General features: G+C 38.3%; 1 protein-coding gene across 8 annotated transcripts in view; it reads left to right on the top strand.

Moving 5' to 3' along the window:
- Positions 1-24,846, top strand: part of R3hdm1 (R3H domain containing 1) — a 114,954-nt gene that overhangs the window by 10,261 nt on the left and 79,847 nt on the right. For 2 of the 8 annotated variants that reach the window (XM_013120376.3, XM_013120373.3), the window contains exon 1: positions 13,435-13,642. The exons of 2 other annotated variants lie outside the window; for them this stretch is intronic. The gene's annotated coding sequence lies outside the window, so the exon portion shown is untranslated. Of the gene's footprint in view, positions 1-13,430; positions 13,643-24,846 lie in introns of those variants that run through there. 4 more of the 8 variants (XM_040739035.1, XM_013120377.3, XM_013120375.3 and 1 more) reach the window with 3 other exon arrangements.

Genomic DNA, 24,846 nt, shown 5'->3' with positions numbered 1-24,846 from the left:
GGTCAAAACGATTTGGAAAACTTGGGAGTTTGACTACAAAAGAGGTGCAGTTATGTTAAAGTTGTGGATAATTATAACTTAGTTATTAGAGAGAGTAGAGTCATTAAAAGAGGCCAGGTAAGCTGGGCATTGGTGGCAGTGCCTTTAATCCCAGCACTTGGGAGGCAGAGGCCAGTCTGGTCTACAAAGTGAGTTCCAGGACAGTTAGGGTTACACAAAGAGACCCTGTCTTGAAAAACCAAAGGGTGAGGATGGAGGGCGGAGAAGCCAAGTATTTGACATTGGTATAATAGGAAAATTTCATGGAAAGCATCTTAGAAATTGGCCATACCTGACCCATGGCAAGCAAGAACTTAAAGGTTTTAACTCATCTAAAAGACTGATCTGAGGAGAGAGTTCCAAGGCTATCTGCTGGCACAGTGCCACCTATGAAAGTATTTATTAAGTATTCAGCCATACAGGCAGAGGATCTGCTACTCTAGTCCAAGGGAGCTTGACTAGTACTGAATTTACAGCAGAAATTAGCATTCAAATGATGGTGATTTTGCTGAAGGATACAAAATAATGTGTCATAGAGGCCTCCACCCACATCTCAAATGAAGATTTTGGTAGGCAAGCAGTGTAATATAGAGTCAAGAATCCCTCCTGCAGGCAGTCCCTGAGTAGGCAATGCAAGAAACTGAAGACAAAAAACAAAAAATACAGTAGAGAGCCCAGGAGGTTAAGAGATGCCAGGAAATCAGACAATTGCTGAGGAAAACCATAGGACATGAGCAGAGCCAATGCACAGAAGATACCATATTGGCTACATCTAGAAAGCCATAGGGGCAGTGCTGCCCATGACTTCTGGGGCTTACATCACATTACCATGTTCCCAGGCCCCTAGACATATGGGATATCATATTGGATATGATGTTTGTCTTACTTTGGTTCCATTCCTCCTTTCTGTGCACTCATTCCTCCTTTTTGAAATAGGAATGTCTACTCTGTTCCATTTTGTCTTGGGAGTATATAACTTATTTAGTAATTGCATATGAGCTCACAGCTAACAGTTGTCTGAGTCAGGAGAGGCTTGGGGCTTTTGTGGAGTTGTGGAACTGTTAAGACTTTAGGGACTAGATTGAATACATTGTGCATTATGCGATGGTGGTGAGCCTTTGGGGGACGGGCAAAATGCTGTGGTTTGAATATGAAATGTCCATATAGAATGGGTTTGGTTGTCTGCTGATTGGATTTTGCAGAGTGATTGGACCCTGAGGGCTCTTACCTAAAAGGGGATTGATGTCTTGATGAATTTTTAATATGATGGTATTATTAGGAGATGTTAAAAGAAGGAAGGACTTGGTTGGAGGAAGTTGGTCACTGGGGGGTTTGTGCTGGGAATATGTATCTTTCTCCTACCTGTTCACCTCTGTTTTCCAGTTGCTATGAGGTAAGATCTTTGCCATGGTCTTCCTCCGTCATGTTCTGCCTCACCACAGGCCTAGAGATAGAGCCAGCTGACCACAGGCTGAAACCTCTTAAACCCTGAGCCAAAAAAACCTTTCTTCCTTTCAAGTTGTTTTTCTTAGGTGTTTGTTACAGTGATAGAAGCTTGATTAACCCAGATGTTAATCTGAGAAAAAAAGTGTCATAAATTATCCACAGAATGTTATTGTACATTGTGTTATTTTCAAGATTTGTCTGTTTTTATGGAAGAGGTTCTCCTAAATTTTGTGCTAGTATCTTTTAATGCATAGATCTTTAAATAAGGGAATGTGAATAAATAAGCACATGTCATATTATCCACATGAAATAGTAAATGCTCAAAAAGCAAAGGGTGGGTAGTCTGGAGGATTAGGGGATGTTATGGCACAGATAGTAGATCATGAAAGAAAAAGACTGTTAGAAGAAACAGTTGCTCTGTTAAGCCATACATAAAATTTTCCTCAATAAGAATAACTGTCTAACTATTGGAAGAGGGTGTTGTTCCCCAATTTCAGATGAATATAAGCCTTTCTTTTTCAAACTTACTTCCCAAGTTTCTCTAGAATTTGTCAATTCCTGACCACATGTCAGAGAGTGATAGACAATAGAACATGTTTGGCCACACGACTGTACTTGTGAGCCCTTTTCCAGCTATTATTCCCATCCTTATTGATATATTTTACTTTTTTCTAAAACAAATTTTTAAATGGAAGAAAGATTGCTTTCCCTCAAGAAGATAAAAGAAGGAATTATCTTTTTTTTTTTTTAATGTGTTGTGTTTCCTGAATGCCTGGTGTCTATGGAGGACAGAAGAAGGCATTGGGTATTGGGTGGCCTAGAACTGGAGTCACAGATGGTTGTGAGCCACCGTGTGCTGGGACTTGAGTCTTCTTCAAGAGCAACAAGTGGCTCAGCTGAGCCCTCTGAAGCTATAGCACCTTCACATTGTACCTTATCAATCTTTCCCTTGGAGATACCTGATAAGAAAATGTTGTGTGGTAGACATAACAAAAGACAAAAAAGATGAAGGACCCTGTGGTCTTTCATATTCATCCTAGCCTTGAATAAAGATTAGTTACAACTCTTCTGTGAGTGTGTGTTATATATAGATCATTCCTTTCTCATATAAAGTAGTCCAGCATCTTGTAACACAGTATAGAATTAACCTGGGCTGTTCTGCTTACTATATGGGTTAGGGTGGGTGGGTAAGCGCACACATACACACATAATATACACAGCCCTAAATCTTAAAGAAAGAGCATCTTGATATTGTGAATGGTTGGATAGTTTTTATTTTCTAGTATGGTAAAACACAGGTAATGAGATTTACCATCTTAACCATTATAACCATTTTTTATGTTAACTTGAATGTATTTAAGTTATAGAAAAGTATATGTCCATCTCTTCACAGTTACTTTATTATGGCCCAGTTATATTAGGTCAGTACATTAACTATACCATCTTGTTGCATATTAGTTATCTAGAACTTTATCGTATTTTGCAGCTGAAATTTTACATCCTTAGGCAAGTGTCTCCCCATCTCCCTGACTTTCAACCTCTTTACCTTCAGTAATCACCATTCTGTTGTGTTTTATTAATTTGATTTTTATTTAAATGTAATCATGACCATGCAAGTTTTTGTTTTGCTTGTTATTGTTTTCTGTGTTTGACTTATTTCCCTTAGGGTAATATGTAGTGATTGTTAGTAATCTAACATAAAGCTTGCCTGAAGATCAGAGTGCAGCTCTAAGCTACTAGTTAGCCATAGAGGACAGGCAGTGGTGGCAACACCTTTAATCCCAGCACTCGGGAGACAGAGGCAGATGGATCTCTCTCTATGAGTTCAAAGCCTCTCTGGGTTACATGAGAGTGAAATAGTTCATACCTTTGAATCCAGCACTTGGGATGACATACCTTTAATCTCAGCACTAGAGAGGAATATAAGGCAGGAGCTCAGTGCAGCAGTGCAGTCTCAGGGAGTCTGAGGTTTGGTGGAGAGCATTGCAGTCTGCAGTCATTCTGAGGACAGGAACACTCACACACACACACACACACACACACACACACACACACACCACCTCACCCCCCCCCCCATACACACCCCTTGATCTGAGCCTTGGTAGAGGTAAGGACTCTTTAATAGTTTGGCTGCTTTGTTTTTCTGATCTTCAGAACCCCAATATCTGTGTCTGGGTTTTTATTATTCGTGCTATAGTAATACCCTTTAGGTTATATTCATATCAAAAATAGCAAAATTTCCTTCTTAAGGGGTGAAGAAGATTCCTTTTTATGTTTGTGTGTACCCTTGTCTTCAGAATGTGTTGGAGATTGGTTCCAAAAGCACCCCTCTATAACCCAAATCCACAGTTGCCTTAAAGTTTATTATTTTTTGCATATAAATTAATACACATCCTTCCATATATCACTTATGACACCTATTACATACAGTGCAAATACTGGGTATGTGTTTCTTTTTTTTAAATTTTATTTATTTTTTTTATTTTGTGTGCATTAGTACTTTGCCACGGGTGTTAGGTCCCCTGGAGCTGGAGTTACAGATAGTTGTGAGCTGCCATATGGGTGCTGGGAATTGAACCCAGGTCCTCTGGAAGATCAGTCATGGGTATGTGTTTCTTAATGCTGTTTAGAGAGTCATGACCAGGAAACAATTTGTCTATATATTCAGAGTAGCCACAACCATCCAAATTCTCACTCCATTCCACAAAATAAACAGTGCTTCCATGAGCCCTAGAGAATGACTAAGGATCTCTGAAATGCTTGGTGGCCACCATTATATATGCATACATACCATTTATTCATGTGGCATTGACAGATTATGAGAGATACACACTTTGCTTTTCAGAATTTTCTTGGGTTTTGATTTTTGATTCTTAGTTGAGGCTATAGATGCATAATTCTTAGATAAGGAAAGCTAGTTGTCTATTCCTTACTGATAGACACTTATGTTGTTTTCATATCTTGCTACAGTGATCATGAAAACATGTATAGGTTATCTGATTTTTGAAAAAATATGAACAATGCACAAAAATAATTAAAAATACATTACAAATTTAAATCAAGACCTAAAATAAAGTTCTTAGAAGAAAATACCACTTTAGCATTGTGCTTTAATAATATTTTGCTGGATATGAATTAAAAACACAGGCAACAAAAGCAGAAATGGAACAATAGGGAGTATGCCAAATAGTTAAATTTCTATACACCAAAGAAAGCCCAAAGGGATAGGCAGCCTGTGAGAAGACAGAATTTGATAACTCTGTCAAAGGGCCAGTATTTCAAAGTTTGTAAAGAACCTTTACATTCAATTAAAACAACTTAAGACACATGTTCAATTCTTAACTATGGCCTGAAATTCTAGTATAATTCATTTCTAAATCATGCATTCCTGGGCCAGAAGTGACAGCTGAGTTCAATGCCAGGCAAAGCTGTTGACAAGAGTGATACTATTCTTAAATGAAAAGGACCTGAGTGAGCACTAAGGACCCAATGGTAACAAGAGTCAGTAAATATAGTGAGACCTCTTTGAACAATATACATGAACCCATGTACAAGATAAAATTTTTACATCAGCTCTTATAATAGATTAGATATATGTAATTTTTGAAACTGGGAATGGAATCCACAGTGATAGAGAAGTATGTCCTCTGCTGAGTTGGTGGCAGATTCCTGTAACCTGGCACTTGGGGGACTGAAGGCCAGCCTGAGCTATACAGTAGAAGGGGGAAGGAAGGACGGGAGGATTGATTTTAGAAGACATTGTGGATAATGGTAAATAGCAGTGAGTTGGGGGAGGTTAAAACATTGGAAATATTGAACCACTACCAGTTGAAATATACTGCTGATTTGTAAGTGTGTTTGTTTTCACCCTTAAGGCATACTACATGTTGGTTAATATAAAGAGAGCAGTGTTCTCCATTGGTATCTTTCCATAGTAATAGAAACATTCCATGTCAAAGCTTCCCACGGTGTCTACTACCACTTTGGTGCTGAGTAATTGAAATGTAGCTAATGTAACTAAAGAATTGACTTTACTTCTCTATTTAATATTAATAAAATTTAAATAGCCACTTGTGGGTAAATATGTACTTCAGTAGAAAGTCCAAACTTCCACTTTGTTCTCTCTTTCCCCCCATATTTAGTACTTGTAATACACTGGACAGCTTACTAAACTTACCTTGCCCTTAATTTCTACTTATGTAAGATGAAGATAAATGTTAGATGTATCTCAGGTGAGTTATTTTGAAGATCTAATTTAGACTTGATTCATGTAAATGTGGTTGATATTTCTCTGGCATATGGCATTTAGGTGTTAGTCATTTTCTTATTTTCACTGTTAGAACAAAAGCTAAAGAAACAAAGGGCAGCTGAGTGGTGGTGGCGCAAAACAAAAAAATTTTTTTATTCTGGGGAAAAAAAATGGAAGCAGCAAGACTTCACTTGCCTGGTCTCCAAAGCTACACAGAGAAACCCTGTCTTGAAACCTCCCCCCCCAAAAAAAAAACAAAGAAAGGAAAAAGGAAGAAATAAAGGGTCAGCAATCCAACCACTAAAGGCTTTTATTGTTCATCTTTAGTACATAGTACCTGATCCATTTATTGGCTGTGTACACATCATGAATATAGAAAAAAAAGTTAAAATATATTTGGGAGTACTTAGGGGCTGTCATTTCAATATTAAGTATTACCAGCATGTAAAAATTGTTGCCAAAAGAGATGATTTTTTTTTTCAAACCAAAGTTTAGGGATGGCTTGATGTATACTGAACCCTTTAAAACAGTCTCATTTTGCTGAGCGTGATAGTGTACACCTTTAATCCCAGAATTTGAGAGGCAGAGGCTAGCAGATCTCTGAGAGTTCGAGGCCAGCCTGGTCTACAAAGTGAGTTCCAAGACAGGCTCCAAAGTTACAGAGAAACCCTGTTTCAAAGAAACAAACAAAAAAGTGTCATTTTAAAAAATATTTTAAAGCTATTTGCTTACAATACCAATTTATCTTACTGATTCACATCCTTATATGTTATATATGTAGTGCTAGGGTTGAAGCCCAGGTCTTATGTGTACTGTGTAAGTGCCTTACCACTAAACCACATCCTCAGCCCCTTTAAAAATTTCATTTGAGCCGGATGGTGATGCACACGCCTTTAATCCCAGCACTTGGGAGGCAGAGACAGGTGGATCTCTGTGAGTTCAAGACCAGCCTGGTCTACAAGGGCTAGTTCCAGTTCAGCCTCCAAAGCCACAAAACAAAAAACAATTTCATTTTGAGGCAGAATCTTGCCAAATTCCATGCATTGGCCTTGAAGTTGCTATATATCCTAGGTAGATTTTAGGCTTGTGATCTTCCTGCCTCAGCCTGATGATTAGCTTGAATTATAGACTTGCTCCTACACCTGCCTAAAAGGAGATTTGTACAGTTAAATTGCCAAATTACCAGTAGTTAGATTCTTGTACTGAGCTCCTTAGGCCTTTTCATTTCCCTGCCTCCTACACCATAATTTACTGTAATCTTCAGACAGTTGTACAGGGCTTGGTTGTCTCTCATTACTGCTTAGCTGTAGATTCTGTTTATCCCTAAGCATGTTTAAAAAATGGTCTGCCAGACCCTGGCTTTAGCTTTTCATGATAATAGTAGTAGACTCTGTTTAATAGCTAGGTTATCATATATGGAAGTTCATCTACTTCTATGGTTTTTATGTCTTTCTCCATTTGGGATATTTCCTAAAACCATCTTAGGATAAACAGGGCTGATTTTTGTTTGTTTGTTTGTTTGTTTGATTTTGATGAGGTATGGACTATTTAAAAGTGTTTTTTCAGTCTTATCTGTTACAAGTAACTTTCTTTTTTGTCAGTTAATATTTTGGGGTTTTAAAATATTCCTTATCATATGTTTATAGTTTACTGGTTTGTAGAGGTTAGCATTTGGATCATTATGCTCACCTGAGGTTTTTAAGGTTTTGGTTTTAATCCATCTTGAGTTATGAACTAACTGTTTAATGCTTGATGTTTTTGTAATACTGAATTGGGATTTTTATTTGTTTGGTTTTGCTATTGTTTAGGACAGTATTAAGTATCAGTAGAGCTGTATAAGGATAATCTAACAAAGTTGACCTACAAAATTGGTCACCAGAATGGCTAGAGGTAAGTCTAGAAGCCCTATCATAGAGGGAATTATTAAAACCAATTATGGAAATTTTAAAGAGAAACAGGACAGTGATTCCAAGATGGTTAAAATGCAATTCCTCTGATCTTCACAATAGCCGACTAATGGTTTGTTGGAATGAGGCATATAGGTACCAGTAAGACTTTTCAAAGTTTCTGAACTTTGACAGATATTTGGCTATCATCTCCCAGTGTGTTTGGGTATCATCACCCAAAGCTTACATCGCTATTTGGTATAGATTTTTATTTTTGAGACATGCTATCTCCATGTAGCCCTATCTGCCCTGTGTCTCTAAATGTAGACCAGGCTGGCCTTCCAAGTGCTGGGATCAAAAGTGTGTGCTACCACTTGACCTGGTTCTTTCTTCCCAGGTATTCTGGGCTTGTGTGAAGGTGATTTAAAAAACAAAAAATCTAACTATCATACCAGTATACGCTCCTTCAAGTTGATCTAGATTAGAAGTTAAATTATAGTTAGAAAATATTTGGTGCAATAGGAAGTATTGCAGCTGAAGGAAAAATAATTGGTTGAACAATCTGATAGAAATATGTTTGTACTAGAGAGAGAAAAATCACCCCATTGTTTTGTACCCTGATGGACTCAAGTGTGAAAGAATTTCTTTGTAATTTTAAGAGGATCAGGAGTAATTCTTGCAGTACTGGTGGCTGTGTGAATCTTTGAGTAACTCTGCAAGATCCTCTACTATGCACACAGAGCAGCATACAGGCTGAAAAATCCTTGTTATTTCTCTTTATAGACTGTTCTCTTAGGATCCAGTATAATTAACTCATGCTCCCTCCTGAGTATTATACACCCAGGCACTTTGAATACTATTGGGCAGTAACATTATTTATTCCCAAACAGAGATGATTACATTGTGCACATAGATGATATACACCATTGTAGGGAACTGACTGCTTATTGCTTGCCAACACATACCAGAGCAGTTAATACCCTTAAAGTATAGCCACATTTAGCTATTTCATCTTTTCTAAAATTAATTTTTATTTAAATTATAAACAGTCTTATTTTGCATACCAATTAGCTATTGCATTTTACCTTTTGAAAAGCAAAATTGAGTTTTTATTTTTAATTAAATGTCTACAATAGAACAGTATTCATAACAGCTTCTTTTCATTGAAGTCTAAGCCATACCTTGGCTTAAATCCTGGGTTAGGCTTCTGCTGCATCTTCTCCCTGTTTTGCTTGCTTTTTTGTTGTTGTTGTTATGTTGACCTTCTGTTTCTCTTCTTTTCAGCCGTCCTGTTACTCTGTTTATAACTTTGTACACTCATCCACTCTTTCTCTCTTTAGAATGGGGTCTATTTTATTAATTCATTTTGTTTTGTGTGTATGAGTGTTTAACCTGCATGTGTGTTTGTGTGCCGCATGCATGTATGCCTGGTGTCTTTGGAGGCTAGAAGAGGGGTTAGGTTTCCCTGAAACTGGAATTACACATGGTTGTGAGCCTCTCTATATGGGGGTGTTGGTAATCAAACCTGGGCTCTCTAGAATAACAAGTGTTCTTAACCACTGAGCCATCTCTCCAGCCCCAGTCTGTTCTTATCCTGGCTCTTCTCATTTAGCAAATCACAGAGGCAGCTTGTGCTCAGTCTTACCCAGGAAACTTATGGCAGACTTAATAAATGTTCTAGGGTGTCTGAAAAACTATTTGGAAAAAATGGTGAAATTTGACCTTTATCTTGCTCTGTGAGAATGAATACAAAAGTGTCTATGTAAGTTCACGATATTGTTCAAAATGGCAAAAAAGGAAATATCTAAATGTTTATTAACTAGTAATTCAATAAAAAAGCATGTTATGACATCTAGTGAAATATGATTCATCAATTTAAATAAATGTACTGATGCTTGTTCTTTATTACTTCCTTTTTTATGTTTTTTTGGGGGGGGGGTTTTTTTTTTTTGGTTTTTCGAGACAGGGTTTCTCTGTGGCTTTAAGGCAGAGTTTATCCAGAGTTTTCTTGCTCTGTAGACCATGCTGGCCTCAAACTCAGAGATCTGCCTGCTTCTGCTTCCTGAGTGCTGGGATTAAAAGGCATGCACCACTACCTCTAACTGAAATCTTTCAGTTTTAAACTCTCGTCTTTTTTTAATGGTCTTTCTTAATTGAGCCAGTATTTGATTTCTTTCCTTTTTACATGGAGATAAAATAGTGTACTAATTTAAAGTAACAGCTGATTAATTTAAAGCCAGTCATATTTTTGATCTAAGAAACTGCTCAGGACTTTACACTTAATCTCTGTCTTAAACCTCTGTCTTTCTATTTTGATGATGTCTGTTTTGGGGGGTTGTCACAAGTACTAAGAAAAAGTCTTGTACCTAGCTAGCATACTATACATTTTTTAATAACAAAAAGAGACAAGCAGTATTATATTAATTTCAGGTAATGAGTTGTCAGGCACTCAAATCTCTTTAATGTAGCTGCAGGCTAACAATATTCAGTAAGGAGGAAACACTTGAGATCCTGATATTGTAGCTCAGTAGGATTTATATGTGCAGTCTTAGCCTGCACAAGACCCCAAATTCAGTTGTACACAAGATTTTTATAAAAATTGCTGCATGAGAACTGGTAAGATGGCTCAATAGATAATTCACATGGTAGGAAGAGTCAACTCCACAAAGTTGTCCTGTGCATGTATGTGTACACACACAAACACACACTATGAATGAATGAATTTATGTATGTTGGGGGGAGGGAATTGCTACATGACATCATGCTGTGCCTTAAGATAGCTGGAGAGTCATTTTAACTAGATGTGAGAATGGTCAGTATTCTAAACTGGGATTATTACATATTTAGGGATGAATACAGCATAAATGGCTGCATTGCATCAGGAGACAAAGAACAATTTATGCTAGAGTATCTTGTCTGAGGAATTTCACATTAAAAAATTAGTCTACAATTTCCTTCCCATTCTCATTTCTCCATTGTGCCATCCTTTATCATGTATGTTCTGTTCAATACAAAGATGAAGCCAAACTGGGCGGTCTGAATGCCTTTAATCCCAGCACTTGGGAGGCAGAGGCAGTTGGATGTCTGTGAGTTCAAGGCCAACCTGGTTTACAGAGCGAGTTTCAGGACAGGTTCCAAAGCTGCACAGAGAAACCCTATCTCAAAAAATATACATACATACATACATGCATACATTCATTCATTTTCAAATACTGGCCTAAGTTCCCCCAAAACAATCATTCTAGCTCAATTTTTCCAGAAATAGTTGCTGCTTCTAACAAAGGGTACAAGGGATTTTTCTCAAATAAAATCTTTGCTTTTTTTTTGCCTTTTTTTTTAAATCGAGCTATACGTTCCCCCCCCCACTTGTCTCCTCCCCTCACCCCTTCCACTCACGCCCCTGCGCCCACACCCATGCTTCCAATTTAATCAGGAGATCTTGTCTTTTTCCCCTTCCTAGGTGGATCCATGTAGGTCTCTCTCTGGGTCCTCTTTATTACCTAGGTTCTCTGGAGTTAAACAACCGTAGTCTGGTTGTCCTTTGCTTTATATCTAATATCCACTATGAAAAAAAACTTTGCTTCTTGTGGCAAGCATAATTTCAAGACAGCTTTACTTCAAAATTACAACAGAAACCTGTTAAGAAACAGAGAACATGCTGACATACATAATAAAATGAAAAGCCACTTATGTATAACAAAAACTAAAATGCTTCAAGTAATTCTATTTTTAAGATTTAGAATGATTAGGTCTTATAAATTCAACATTCTGAATTAGTGAAGAATCATAATTAGACATTTTCAAATACTTTTATTATTGCCAAGTAGAAGATTCCCTCTAATATGAAAATAGTCTTATCTCCTGATAGTAAACCCCAGTGGTTCACAGTGCTAATTGATCAGCTGAGTTAAGTTGGACTCAGTTCTCAGCACTGGAAGGGGAAGAGAAAATTTAGTAATAAACAGCCTGTTTAATCTTAACTTCCAACTAAGACACAGAACCTTATTTTCTTCCTTTCCTTTTTTTTTTTAACAATATCTTCTAATCCGTTTCATTCCTTATTTTTTTCATTTTCTATTTAAATTAGAAACAAGCTTGCTTCACATGCCAATCCCAGCTCCTTCTCCCTCCCCTCCTCCCCCGCCAATCCTCACTCAGATCCCCAGGGAGGGTGAGGCCCTCCATGGAGACCTCCAGAGCCTGTCATTTCATCTAGAGCAGGGCCTAGGCCCTCCCGAAAGAGTCCAGGCTGAGAGAGCATCCCTCATTGTGGGATAGGCAGCCAAAGTCCATTTGTATGCCAGGGATAAATACTACACAAGGCCTCCTCACTGACACCCACATTCAGGGCGTCTGGATCAGTTCTATGCTATCCTCCCAACCATCAGTCTGGGGTCCAAGCGTTCCCCCTTGTTCAGGTCAGGTATTTCTGTCAGAACCTTATTTTCAATGCTACAGCATAAATTACCTAACTTGGCTTTGTTATCCATCAATGTTGAACCAATTTAGAAAGTTTCCTTTCTTTTCTCTCTCTCATTTCTTTCATGATCAGATCATCTTTGTTGAATGGTCAGAGAAATTTGTGGAGTTGTATATATTTAAGTCTATGAACATGAGCCAGAACTTTTGGTTTGGGAGGAGGTGTTTGTTTGTTTGTTTGTTTTGGAAAGGAATATAATAGTACTTACCCTAGAAAGACTATCTCTTGTCTTGGTGTTTGTTCCACTTCTGTAAAGAACCCGGCTTATCTCATAAACTGTAGGACTATACACTTCCTATAAGGCATTTTAATGGCAAAGAAAAGTGATTTCTAGCTGGTGGTACACATTTTTTTCAGTTATTGAAGACAATATTTGAGCATTGTCTGATAGGATCTGTAGAGCATTTCTGCACATTTGTAGAAATATGATCTTTTGTTAAACAGGAAAGGAAACTAAGGCAGATGAGAAAAAGAAGACTTGTTCCAGTTATTCAGTGGTTTACCCAAGAGACAAAAATAATGTTCTTAATTTTATTTTGTCTTCTCATGATTGATGAACACTGAGTTTCTTTTCATATGATTCCTTTTCTTATAGATAATCCATGGGCTAAAGTAGAATATTGAGCATCTGACAGCAGGCTGAGCCATCCTGTGTCATAGCTCTGTCACTGTCTCCATCTATTGGTGTGAAGAAGTAATGCTCTTGCCTGGATATACAGGCTTTTTTATTTCAGCAAAAATAGTTTAAACAACAACGAATTGTGCCCTAAATGCACCCTCTTTCCGTTTGAGGATGTTAAAGTGTCATGGGATGTCAGCTTTTGTGTGTGTGTGTGTGTGTGTGTGTGTGTGTGTGTGTGTGTGTGTGTGTGTGAGTGACTTTTAGTGGCACTAGAGAGTTACTTAAAATTTATATATATTGTAAGTGAATGTTGTGGTACACTCCTTTATAATCCCAGTACTCTCCGGAGGCAGAGTCAGACAGATTGGTGTGAGTTGGAAGTCAGGCTGTTAATGAGTTTCAGGTCAGCCAGAGCTACATAGTGAGATCCTGTCTTGAGAAAAACAAAACCCTAAAATTATATATATTAACCATACCAGATTCTTTATTTTATTCTTTAGAAAATATGCCCGTTTTGCATCTTGATGAAGTTGGTATCATGATCCAAAAAGTATTTTAATAGCAAGAAATCTCCAAAATCCTGACAGTCTTTGCACATTGAGATTCTTGGCTTTTATAATCATTGCTTCTGACTTGCTAATGAAGAGCTCAGTATAGCTTCTGATGCATTCCAAATATTCTGGGTGGTGACTGGCTAGAGGATTACTGACATCACAACATACAGCTGTTGATTTCTATTGTCTCTTAGTCCTCAGTAAGTGCTTTATTCTGCTTCTGGTGTCTGACTAGTCAGAGAGAGACACACAGAGAGAGTCTGTGTCTGTGTCTCTGTAGAGGAGCAATGCAGTCAGTGTATAGACACTATGGAACGTGTACCTTCAGCATCTCTGTATGATGAAACAAATGCCAGGACAATGAAGGTATGTGATTCTGAACTCATTTGTTAAATGCATATGAAAGGTAATCAAAAGATAAATTATTATGTTTGTTTACTTAGTACCGTATTTTTATTAGTGGATATATGCAATAAAATAAAAATTTGGGAGTTTAAAACATTTATTTTTACAAAGATCTTTGTGCATTTAAATGGGTAAGAGTCATGTACTTTTCCGCAATAATGCCAGTTTCTCCCTATACCTCAGATTATCAAAAAAAATTTATATCATGTGGATAGTGCAGTTTACCTCTGTGCTGATTTGTATTTATATACAGCAAAATAATTTGCCAGTTGAAAATAAACATGTCTTGTTCAAGTCTTTTAAAATGGACAGGTTATATGGCGTGTTCAATTTTTAAATTTCCTTATGGAACAAATACAGGGTGAATGGGATACTGGCTGGAAATGAAGAAACTGAACACCTTAACTTTCAAAACCCATGTTAATATTTGTGCCCTTGATTGGGGAGGTGTAGGTAATTTTTAAAGTACTTAGGGAAAAAAAAACCTAGGTCTGTTTTTGCCGTGGTTGGCATAATGAATGTTACAAAAAGGGAAAATTCCAGTCTAACTCTAATGTTTGAAATTATCTGATGTCTGAAAACTTTGACATCCACCTTGTTTTCTGGTTCCTCAAAACTGGACTCTTACCTCCTCAGTTATGCTAATAATGAGAGCATATTCACTTGCTTTTTTACCTGGAATTAGTTGAAATTTCAAGATTTGAAATTGCTATGGTATTTGTAAACATCTTCCCTTGTATAATAGTTCTTTTGTTCTTAAGAAATAACTCATTTGTTTTAGAGAACATAGGAAAATCACTAAATGGCTATTTATAAATACTGAGTATCATTTTTCTGCCTCCTTTTGTTTCTCCAGTTCCCAATTGTTTGTAATTAGATTCATAAATACACTAGTACCTGTGATTGAAGCTAGACTTTTATCAGATGTATCATTTCAACCTCATGCCTTGGAAAATATCAGAATTTCTTCTTAAGTTTCAGATTTTCTCAATTTTATATTGAAAACTTCAAAAAGAATAAAAATTAAAATGAGCAGTATTACATTATACTCTTAACTGCTCTCACCCTAGCATCCTAGTTCACCTTTAATCCACCCCCCCCCAACCACTGTTCCTTTGGGGTTTTGTCTGTGGATCTTCTTGCATTTATCTCCCCCTCTTCCATCCTCTTTCTCACTTTGTCTCAGACCGTGTCCATTAGAAAACTGTCCATGTACTTGCTGGTTCCCCTCTTCCCCTCCTTCCGCTTCTGGTCTGTCTCTCTGACGACCTGTGTCTGGCCATGTGCTTCTCCTTTCTCCCCACACCCTCATCCCTCCTCTGTGTCTCACCTCATTCCTCTGTGCTTCTCTCATTGTCCTGTCTATATATAGCTCCTGCTTCCGACCACTGGTCTTTGGGGATTTTGGTTTCCATTCTTCCCTCTCATGCTCTTTCTCCCACTGCTTCATATATAATAGGTGTGCAGTTGATTTTAATCTGTTTTTGTTGTTATTGCTGTTTGGTCAGCAGCAGTTACTGGTTACGTTTTAATTTATGTTAAATTCTGTTCTCTTTCAAACTAGTAGGTAAAGAGTTATGATCCTAAGGTTATATATTTAAAACAAACAGACTTTTAGTCTTTGTTCAATTTTTTAGGACTTCATGCGTGGGGGCATTATAATTAGATGGAAGTTATTACATATTGAGAATTTTTCTAAATGCTTTGCCTTCCCATGTTATACATGGGTAAGTTATTAATAGATGGAGCTTCATCTCTTAAATGTTTTTTTCTATTGAATTTTCAGGTTTATAGAAAGCAATTAAAAATCAAGATACTATAGTTAATTCCCTATTCATAATAGTGTTGTTGGTTATGAATAAACTTGTATTTGCAATACCTTTATAATCTTTCTATATCATATAAATGCTGTTTTGACATATACCCACCCCACCCCCAATGAAATCTAGCATTTTTACTGCTACTGTTCTTTTAATGACTCTATTGCTTTGTTACTGTTTCTTCTATAAGATTAGATCCTTGATGTGGGAAGTATGAGGTGGAGGTGAAATTAGAAAAAAAATAATTGTCTCTATAAGCCTTATCACTCCTCTATAACTAACCAATACTCGTTTCAATTGATTTGTGTTAATTTTGCTACAAAATACAGCCTGACAATTCCTAATTTCCAAATACAAAATACAAAATAATATTTTTGAGAAAAATTATGCCATAAAGAAAATTCATGAACCACCTGATAATGCATGTTGGGAACTGAACCTTGGTCCTCTGAAAAAGCAGCAAGTGTTCTTAATCTCCAAGCCATCTCTCCAGCTCCAAAATATTTTTAAATAAAAAACCCTGCTGATCTCTAGCAATTTGACAAAGGCTTTTCAGTCTGTATACTCAGTTTTATTTACTCCCTAAATTCCTCTAAGTCAAAGTTCTGCAGAGTAAATTCAGTGGAGTGAAGGAAGTGCAGTTAATATCTCAGTACTCAGCTCTATGTTCTCACTTGAGTACCGCAAGTTTATATGAATGTAAATATGTATTTCTTGGGTCTTAGTTCTCCAGTTACTTGTATGTGACTAGCATATTGTGTGCAAGATAGTTTCTGTATATATTTCAAACTGAATTCAAAATTGCTGGCCTATCATGCACTCTAAGTGCTAGGATTACAGATAGGTACCAACAGCTCTTATTTCATACATGCATGTTATAAAACGGTATGCATTATGTAATATATAAATATGTCACATTAAGTGATATATGTAAATCTGATATACAGCTATACATTATTTTATGCAACATATTTCTGATGTGTTTATATGGCTATATGTAGCTAATATAAATCTATGGATATACATTTACATAATATTCATGCAGGAATATAAGGTTTGTTAAGATTTTTGTAGTGCTTGTAAGGAGCCCTGATACCCTAAAATCTCGTGGTCTCTGAATCTGTGTGTGGGAGGAAACGTTTGTGCAAGTGCTATGGCTGACTAGGCAGCCCTTGGTGTTAGTGAGGTTTTTTAAGAATTTGTCATGGTCTAAGAATTGCTACTTTATCTGGTCTATCAATTGCTACTCAGTCTGTCATTTTTAACTTTTATTATTTTCAAGTGTTCAAAGGAATGTGTGGCTCCCACAGATGCCACACACTGTGATTTCTCAAGCGGTTTTTGTTGTTGTTCACCAAAGTAGGATCTCATGTAGTCCAGATGGGCCTTAATCTCTATAGAAAGTGATTTTTCTTCCTCTCCTCACTATCACACTTGGTTTGTTCAGTACCTAGGTATGGAACACAGTCTACCAAGTGAGTTACATTCCAGACCAGACATGTCTTCAAAATAAACAGTGACTTACAACCACTGAGCATATGATCTTAGACTTTCATGCAGGGCTGGGTGGTGGGTGATTGTAACAGAACATTCTATTGTCCCAGTATTTTTATAGTACTGTACACCATGAGCAACAACAAAAATTGAACAGCGAATCAAGTATAAAACAACACAAAAGAAATTCACTAAATATTGGCAACAAAATGAGGCATAGCTAGAAATAAGGGAAGTCATTTAAAACGTGAAACATTACACCCTTTCCATTCATTCAACCTGCAGCCATAGGAAGCTGAGCCAATATGACAACAGTGTATGTACTTTAAAGAGAGTGTACATGTTTTTCAGTTTCTCTTGCTCATTGTCATGTGATGGATCTCTAGATACAGTGAGCAGCCCCTCATATGGTAAAGTTGTTTGTAATTTACAGTACTTGTAGCTTTATAGTGTATGAGGGTGGGTAATGGTGATAGAAGGAAAACATCTGTTCTACCAAAAAGCTGTTTTTAAGCTATTTGTTAGTAAATATAAACTGCTCTTTTACCAAAAGAAGAAACAAAACCTTTTGAGTAAAGGTAATGTGTTAAAAGTTACAAAACAGGGTGTTTGCCAGTTGTTGCATATTTAATTAAAAAGCTATGAAAGAAGCATTCTGCATCAGAAAGGACCAGTGTCATGTTAGATAATAGGAAGTTCCACAGGTTGGTAAAATATATTAAGCTATCAAAGAACCATTGGATAGGTTAAGTAAATACGACATAAGCTCAGTATGAACTTTAGAAGACGGGGATGGCAAATTTTTATCTTTGAAACTCTCAGAAGGTTTTTTTAATTGTGACTTTGAAATGTCAGTCATGGGTAAAGGGTGTAAAAAGATGACTTCATTCTCAGTCCAGAGAGAACTATTAAGGGAAAGAGAATTTTAAATTATGGAAAACCACATCAGAGTCTAGTTAAATTATCATACAAACTTGAATGTTTGCAGTTGCAGCTTAGCATAAAATAGCTGTAAACACATTGATAGCATGAGAAATGGTTGAATAAAGAAACAGTAATCTAGGCGTGGTGCCTCATGCCTTTAACTCCAGGAGAGGAAGGTATTGTTTTGCTGCAGGTGCTGCGGCGATGAAACATGAATCACAAAACTCAACAAACTCACATGGAGTTTATTAGGAAAGGGAGCGAAGGGAAGGCTAGTTGTTGGAAGGGGGAAGGGAAGAAAAAACGTTAAGGAGACACAGAGACAGAGAGAGAACAGGAAAGAGGAGGGAGACAGGGAAAATCCGATCTGTGCTAGAGAAGAGATGAGCAGGCAGAAAGAGAGTTAAGTGGGCGGGGTCTTTCTCTTAAAGGGGTCCTTTGCACCTCCATGGAACCTGGGCTGACCAGGGTACTACCTGGATGCATTCTGCCAGGTGAAAGGGGCGGGCTGGCATAACGCCTGAATCCTAATAGAAGGGAGGGGGGAGATTGAGATTTATTATGCTGATAATGGTGGTAACCTTTTATATATAATACTGTGAGCCTTGCTTAGACTACCTCAGTCAAGCATAAAAGGAGTCTAGCCTAGTGCCCATCCTGAACCAGCTCCTTAAATAAACTGCTCAGAGGCTCATGAGTTACCTCACAGGAATAAAATTACCAGGTCCACCATGAATGACAAAGACATTTCCATTATTCTACAAATACTAGGTACAAAAGCCAGCCAAATCCTTCATTATACAATACTTGTTTCTTTAACTTGATAAAATATAATGTCCTTTATTAGGGAAACAATAAATTCCTCATTTATGATATAGCTGAGATTAAGGCTTGGTAATTATTGGGAAGGAGTTCGAGGCCAGCCTGGTCTACAGAGCAAGTTCCAGGACAGGCTCCAAAGCCACACACAGAAACCCAGAGAGGGGTGGGCTGGATAATTAGCTGGGCCTTGGGAGCTTGGGAGGCAGGGGCAGGTGGATCTCTAGGTTCAAGGACAGCCAGGAGAAACCTTGTCTTGAAAAAAAAAATGGAAAAACAGAAGTCTTACACTCTGATTAGTTCTCTTTGGCTGATTCTGTACCTTAAAACATCTCCAAATAAATAATATACGTTAAGATTTATGGAATGAATTTTAATCAATTCAAACTCAGTATGGAAACAAAAGAAAATCTGTGTTCTCTCTTTTTTTCGTGCCATTGTCTTGAGCTCTCTTCTCACTTTATCTGCAACTGTCCAAAAATCTTAATGTCAGGAATACTCTTCATTGTTTATTTCCTGAAATTTAGTTATATGGTAAGGCTAGTCTTGTTCTTTTTACTCCAGTAGTATTTAAAGGGGATTTTATTATATGCAAAAAGATCCCTTCACAGCCTTATTCATTTTAGTCCTGCATTTAGCACAGTCATGGCAGCCTCTCAGTAGCTTGTACTGTAATAGGTTCAGACTTAAGCTAAATACATCCTGCCATCACTAGCAGAGATATATTAGGAAGTTATAAACTCACCTTTCATTATATTATCCTTTGCCTGAACTTCCCACTGAATTCTCCATATTCTATACAATAAACAGCTATGGTTTTCCAGTTGTTTTCCAAACGTCTATTATGATCTGCTATCCTCTCACATTATTAGTTCATTTTCCTGCTGAAGGTTCAATTTCTTGCAGTTCTGGAAGCCATTGATCTTCGTGATGCTGTTTCCTAGAATTTTCTACACTATCCTTAGAGAACTGGAACCTTCCGTTCCCCTGCTTCTGTATGATAGATGTGGTTACCTATACAGCACAAGCTGTTAGTTTCCTGCTTTGCTCCTTTGGTTCTCTAATGAAAACTGTACCTTCTATTCTGATTCGGGCTAGGATCCCTAGTGTTGTAGCCAAACTCTGAACCCCCAAATCACCAAGAGACCTGATCTGATGCAAAAGCAAAGTCTTTAATTTTACAAGTTAACTCGGTTCCCAGGCCGAACCTTGAGCAGCTGTGGGTCAGGGAATATATTGGGGTAGAGCAAGGGGAGTGTCTGGGGGGTCCACTAGTTGCTTAGCAACAGTCTCAGGATTGGTGTATCTTGGGGCTTGGTTGACTTGTCCTGTGTTGATTGGTCAACTGCAGCTGCTATGCCTAGAGGCCCTACCAGGGTGGTTGCTAAGCTCTGTATTCCATTGTTACTGGTGAAGCACATCCAGAGCCTGCCAGCTAACTTCTGATTGGTTCCTTGCCACATGAAGGGTATCTAGTGACTAGAAGGTCTGGCAAGGTCAGGAGATCACATAATGCTGAGTCAGGGGCCTCTGTCTTGCTGAGTCTTCTGATGCCTGTCATGGCTGCCAAAGCAGGGGGCTGGATGAGGTTCTGGTCCCTTCACTAGTTAATGTTAGCATGAGTAAAGTTCTTTTAGTACTTTAGCATTCCTAATGAGTTTTGATTTTGAGGGGTAGGGGAGGTGGCCTTCTGTGTATATGTGCTTTTTTTTTTAATGTATATCTGTGGAGGTCTCAAGAAAACTTCAGGTGTTGTTCCTCAGTCGATATCAACTTTTTTAAAGACACTAACTTGGACTCACCGAGTAGATTAGACTTGCTGGTCAGTAAACCCCTGGGATCCACATGTCTCTGCTTACCCAGCACAGGAATTACAAGTGTGCCCTTTCATGCCTGACATTTCCGTGTCAAGAAGAGCCATCACTTAACTCTCCCATGCTTATGGGCTTCCTTCCCATCTGTTATGGTGCAAGTTCCACCCAAGCCCCCTCTCCTATCTTTCTGCAAACCCTGCTGCATCTCAGAAAGCCTGCCAAATGATGACCCCCTCCCCCGAGATACTCAAGACCACTCCCACAGGGTATTTAAACTTCCCCAGAAAATAGACTCGGTTTTCTAGTCTTACTTTCCTGTCTCCTCTCAGGGAGGTTGGAGTGCCAGCTGCAAGTGCTGTATCCATTATGGGCTTTTTCTAATTTCGGTTTGATTTGGATTGCTGCATCAATGGAGAGGCATATCAGGGTGTAGAAACTTTTCGTCTTCCCCCAGTTTCTCATTCCCACATAACCCTGCCATTTTGGCCTTTTGTCTTCCTTTCCTTGCTCTCTCCCTTGGTCCTCCTCTCTTCCTGACCCCTGCTTTCTCTCCTCTCAAGGCCTGGTCCATTCGGCTGGCCATGTTTTGTCTACTACTTTCTATACCTGCTCTGGACTATGCTAAATGCTTCTGATTGTACTCTCCCTCCTAACCACAAAAAAAAAAAAAAAAAAAAAAAACTTGCCCTCAACCATACCTTGGAGCAAGCATGTCCTTCCTCACTTTATACATCTGGTGCTGAAACCTCTGGGTAGGGCATCAATGGACTGCCTTCCAAGGAGCCTGGCCTCCCAACCAAGCTGTTGTTTTGATTCTCTTAATGAAAGGGCTGCAGCAAGGAAACCAAAATAGTGGTTCTGTGTGGGAAAAGTTCATTCCAAAATGCCAAGGCTGTTTCTCAGGAAAACAGACAAAAGTAACAGGAAAATATCTCCAGGATTATAAGGGAAAGGGTACTTGGAGAAAGGGAGCCTGTTAGCTGGGTCAGGAGGCTTTGTAGGGACTGAGGGAGCCTTATAGGCTTGTGTGAACTATGAAATGCCAATGGGTACCATAAGCAGCTGTTAGTGGAAGAGCCATTTTTCTTTTTTGCTAGAGACAAAGAGAATGACTCTTTTGGAACTGGCTTCCCAAGTCCCTGAGGGAGTGCTGGCTTTTGTGTAAATACCAAAAATTGGGAATGGAGTTTCATTGGACCTAACAGATATGTTAGAGAGGCCTCTCCAGCATTTTATTTGTAAGGCTTTTGTGTATTGTTAAATCATCTTAAGAAGAAAGACTGTGCCAAGGTAGAATAACTTAAGGAACTGAAAAATAAAATTCTCAATTCTAATTTCAAAACACCCAATGTCCTCTATAAGTATGAAACAAAAGAGAATGCTCATTTTATATCATTTTAATAATACAAAGAGTAGCAAAATTGGATCACAGTATTTTACATACATTGAGTAAGAAGTTTACCAAACTGGAGAGTAAATTATAAATTGTTTCACTCCCTTTTCTGTGAGTTTTTCTTTCATATAAAGCTAACAAGACCAAAGTAACAGATTCCCAGAACCAAAATGGTTGCTTCATTTGTTGGTGTTTTATGTATATAAGTGTTTTACCTACATGTATGTCTATGTGCCATTTGCATATCCAGTGCTCTCAGATATCAAATGAGGGCCTTGGAATTCTCAGGAACTACAGTTCCAGAGGGTTGTAAACCACTGTGTGGGTGTTGGGAATTGAACCCTGGTCCTCTACAAGAGCAACACTTATTTTTAATCCCTGATCTCTCTAACCCTCTGCTATGAATTTCAGTGTTCACTTAAAAGCCTCACAATGATAGGAACTTTGGAGCCTTCCCATCCGTTATGCACATATTCCACGGGTCCTAGTGTTTATTTTCCTCTACTAGAAAACAGGGTATTTCTAAAAACATGCCATGGCTTATCTAATCTCAGATTCTTGGCTACCTAAATAGGGTCAGACATGGGGTCCAGCTCATGGAATGAATCTTAAATCCAATTGGAAAGTGGTTGGTTACTCCCACATTTGTGCCACTATTACACTACCATAATTTCCAATCCCATCACCTTTGTGGATTTCAGGGTTTGTAGCTGGGTTGGTGATTACTGTTGTGCTTAAGTTGCAAAGATCCCCAGAGACCACTGGGGAGATAGACCCACTGAACTGTAAAAGCAAGGTTTTATTGTTCATCCAACCATGACACGGATGACATCTGACTAGCCAATGCAGCAAGCTCCAGAGGATGTGAAATTCTCTGTCTGCTGCTATGTTTTAAAGACAAGTCACAGGAGTACATCGGGTACAGGTTGGTTTCTGATTGGTTGACATTTGGGAACAATTAGGAGAATTTCTCAAAGTCATATTTTGACATGAAATACTTGTGTACCGGGCCTGGAGAGATGGCTCAGAGGTTAAGAGCACTGGCTGCTCTTCCAGGGGTCCTGAGTTCAATTCCCAGCAACCACATGGTGGCTCACAACCATCTGTAATGAGATCTGGTGCCCTCTTCTGGCGTGCAGGCAGAACACTGTATACCTAATAATAAATAAAATTAAAAAAAAGAAATACTTGTGTACCAATTATTCTCATTAGTGCTCAGAGGGAACATTTTGTGATTTCTATGGCTTTGTCTTGTTACTTGCAAGTGGCCTGTTGTTCATAGATACCAGTAGTTTTTAGAACTGTATCCTGGAGACTACAGGATAAGTTTTGGTCTCCCCTGGAGTTTCTTTTGTGGCCAAACAGTTCCCAGGAACCAAATATCTAGGAGGCTAGGGGGTTCTGGAGTTTCTTTGTGTCATGTGCTGAGTCAGAGACCTACATATCTTTTTTGTAGCCTGTCATGGCTGCTAAAGCAGGGGCTGAGTGAGCGTCTGGTCCCTTTATTTCTAGATTGTTAGAAGTGAAGCCTTTGAGTTTAGTTTACTCCTTTCAGTTACCTTTGCTCCCCAGAGTAACTTCTAGAACCTTGAATACTTATCAGTAGGGATGAAGGCTCTAGTTTGGTATCAGTTCAACTTGTCCATGTTCAATGAGATATATAAATACTGTGTTCAGTAATAGGGCCTTACTGTCAATTGGTGGAGAGCAACCAATAGCCTTGGCAAATAGCCTGAATTGTTTGGGGGTTTTCATAGGGCCCCTTTGGCCAACAACTTAATTAGCAGTAACCTAGTCCTAGCACTGAACGTTTCACTTGGTGATAAAAGGTGTCTAGGTGGAACATTGTCTCTCCTGTTATTTGGTGACTTCATTTAGATTTCTTTCATATATGTATATGTTTTGAGAAGCTTCTGCAGTAGTAGGTTTCCATACAACCCCTCAATTGGCCCTTAGTGTTAGTTGTCCCTCCCCATATTCCTATCTTTACCCCCTTTTTATTCCTTCTCAATTAATCCTTTTTTGTTCTAGTCTGCCCAGTCTTTCCATAACTCTGTATTCTATTTTCCCTCCCTTGGGAGAGCCTCCACTCCCACCTAGACCTTTATTCACCTAACCTCTGCACTTATATGGATTGTAGCATGCCTGATGAAGAGCCAACATCCAAATATAAGAGAATATATTCCATATTTTTCCTGGGTCTGGGTTGCCTTGGTATGATTTTTTTTTCTAGCTCCATCCATTACCTACAAATTTCATGAGTGCGTGAATGTGTGCGTGCGTGCGTGCGTGCGTGCGTGCGTGTGTGTGTGTGTGTGTGTGTGTGTGTGTGTGTGTCTCAAGACAGGGTTTCTCTGTGTAACAACTCTAGCTGTCCTGGAGCTCACTTTGTAGACCTAGCTGGCCTTGATCTCATAGAGGTCACAGACCTTCCAAGTTCTGGGATTAAAGGTGTGCACTACTACTGCTCAGCAGATTTGTTATTTTTTAACAGGTGAATTATATTATATTATGTAAACATACCACATTTTCTTATCCATTTATTTGTTGATGGGTATCTAGGCTGTTTCCAGTTTCTGACTATTATGAGTGAATAGAGCACCAATGAACATGGATGAGAAAGTATCTCTGTAGTAGGATGCATTCCTTTGGGACTGAAACAGTGGTATAGGTAGCTCTATTCCCAGTTTCATGTAACTGCTACATGACTTCCATAGTGATTGTGTACGTTTGTATTCCTACCAGCAATGCATGAGTGTCTCAATTATTCTACATTCTCAACAGCAGAAGCTGTTGTTTGTTTTAGTGATCTTGGCCATTCTGGCTGATGTATAATGAAATTTCAGGGTAATTTTGATTTGCATAAATGTTCCTATTTTAAAGCAAATTTTGCAGAGTTTG

Source organism: Mesocricetus auratus, unplaced genomic scaffold (assembly GCF_017639785.1).
Source record: "Mesocricetus auratus isolate SY011 unplaced genomic scaffold, BCM_Maur_2.0 Super-Scaffold_100676, whole genome shotgun sequence".
In the NCBI taxonomy this organism is placed as follows: Eukaryota; Metazoa; Chordata; class Mammalia; order Rodentia; family Cricetidae; genus Mesocricetus; species Mesocricetus auratus.
Note: the sequence above shows the minus strand (reverse complement) of the source record. Positions and strands in the feature narration are given on the sequence as shown.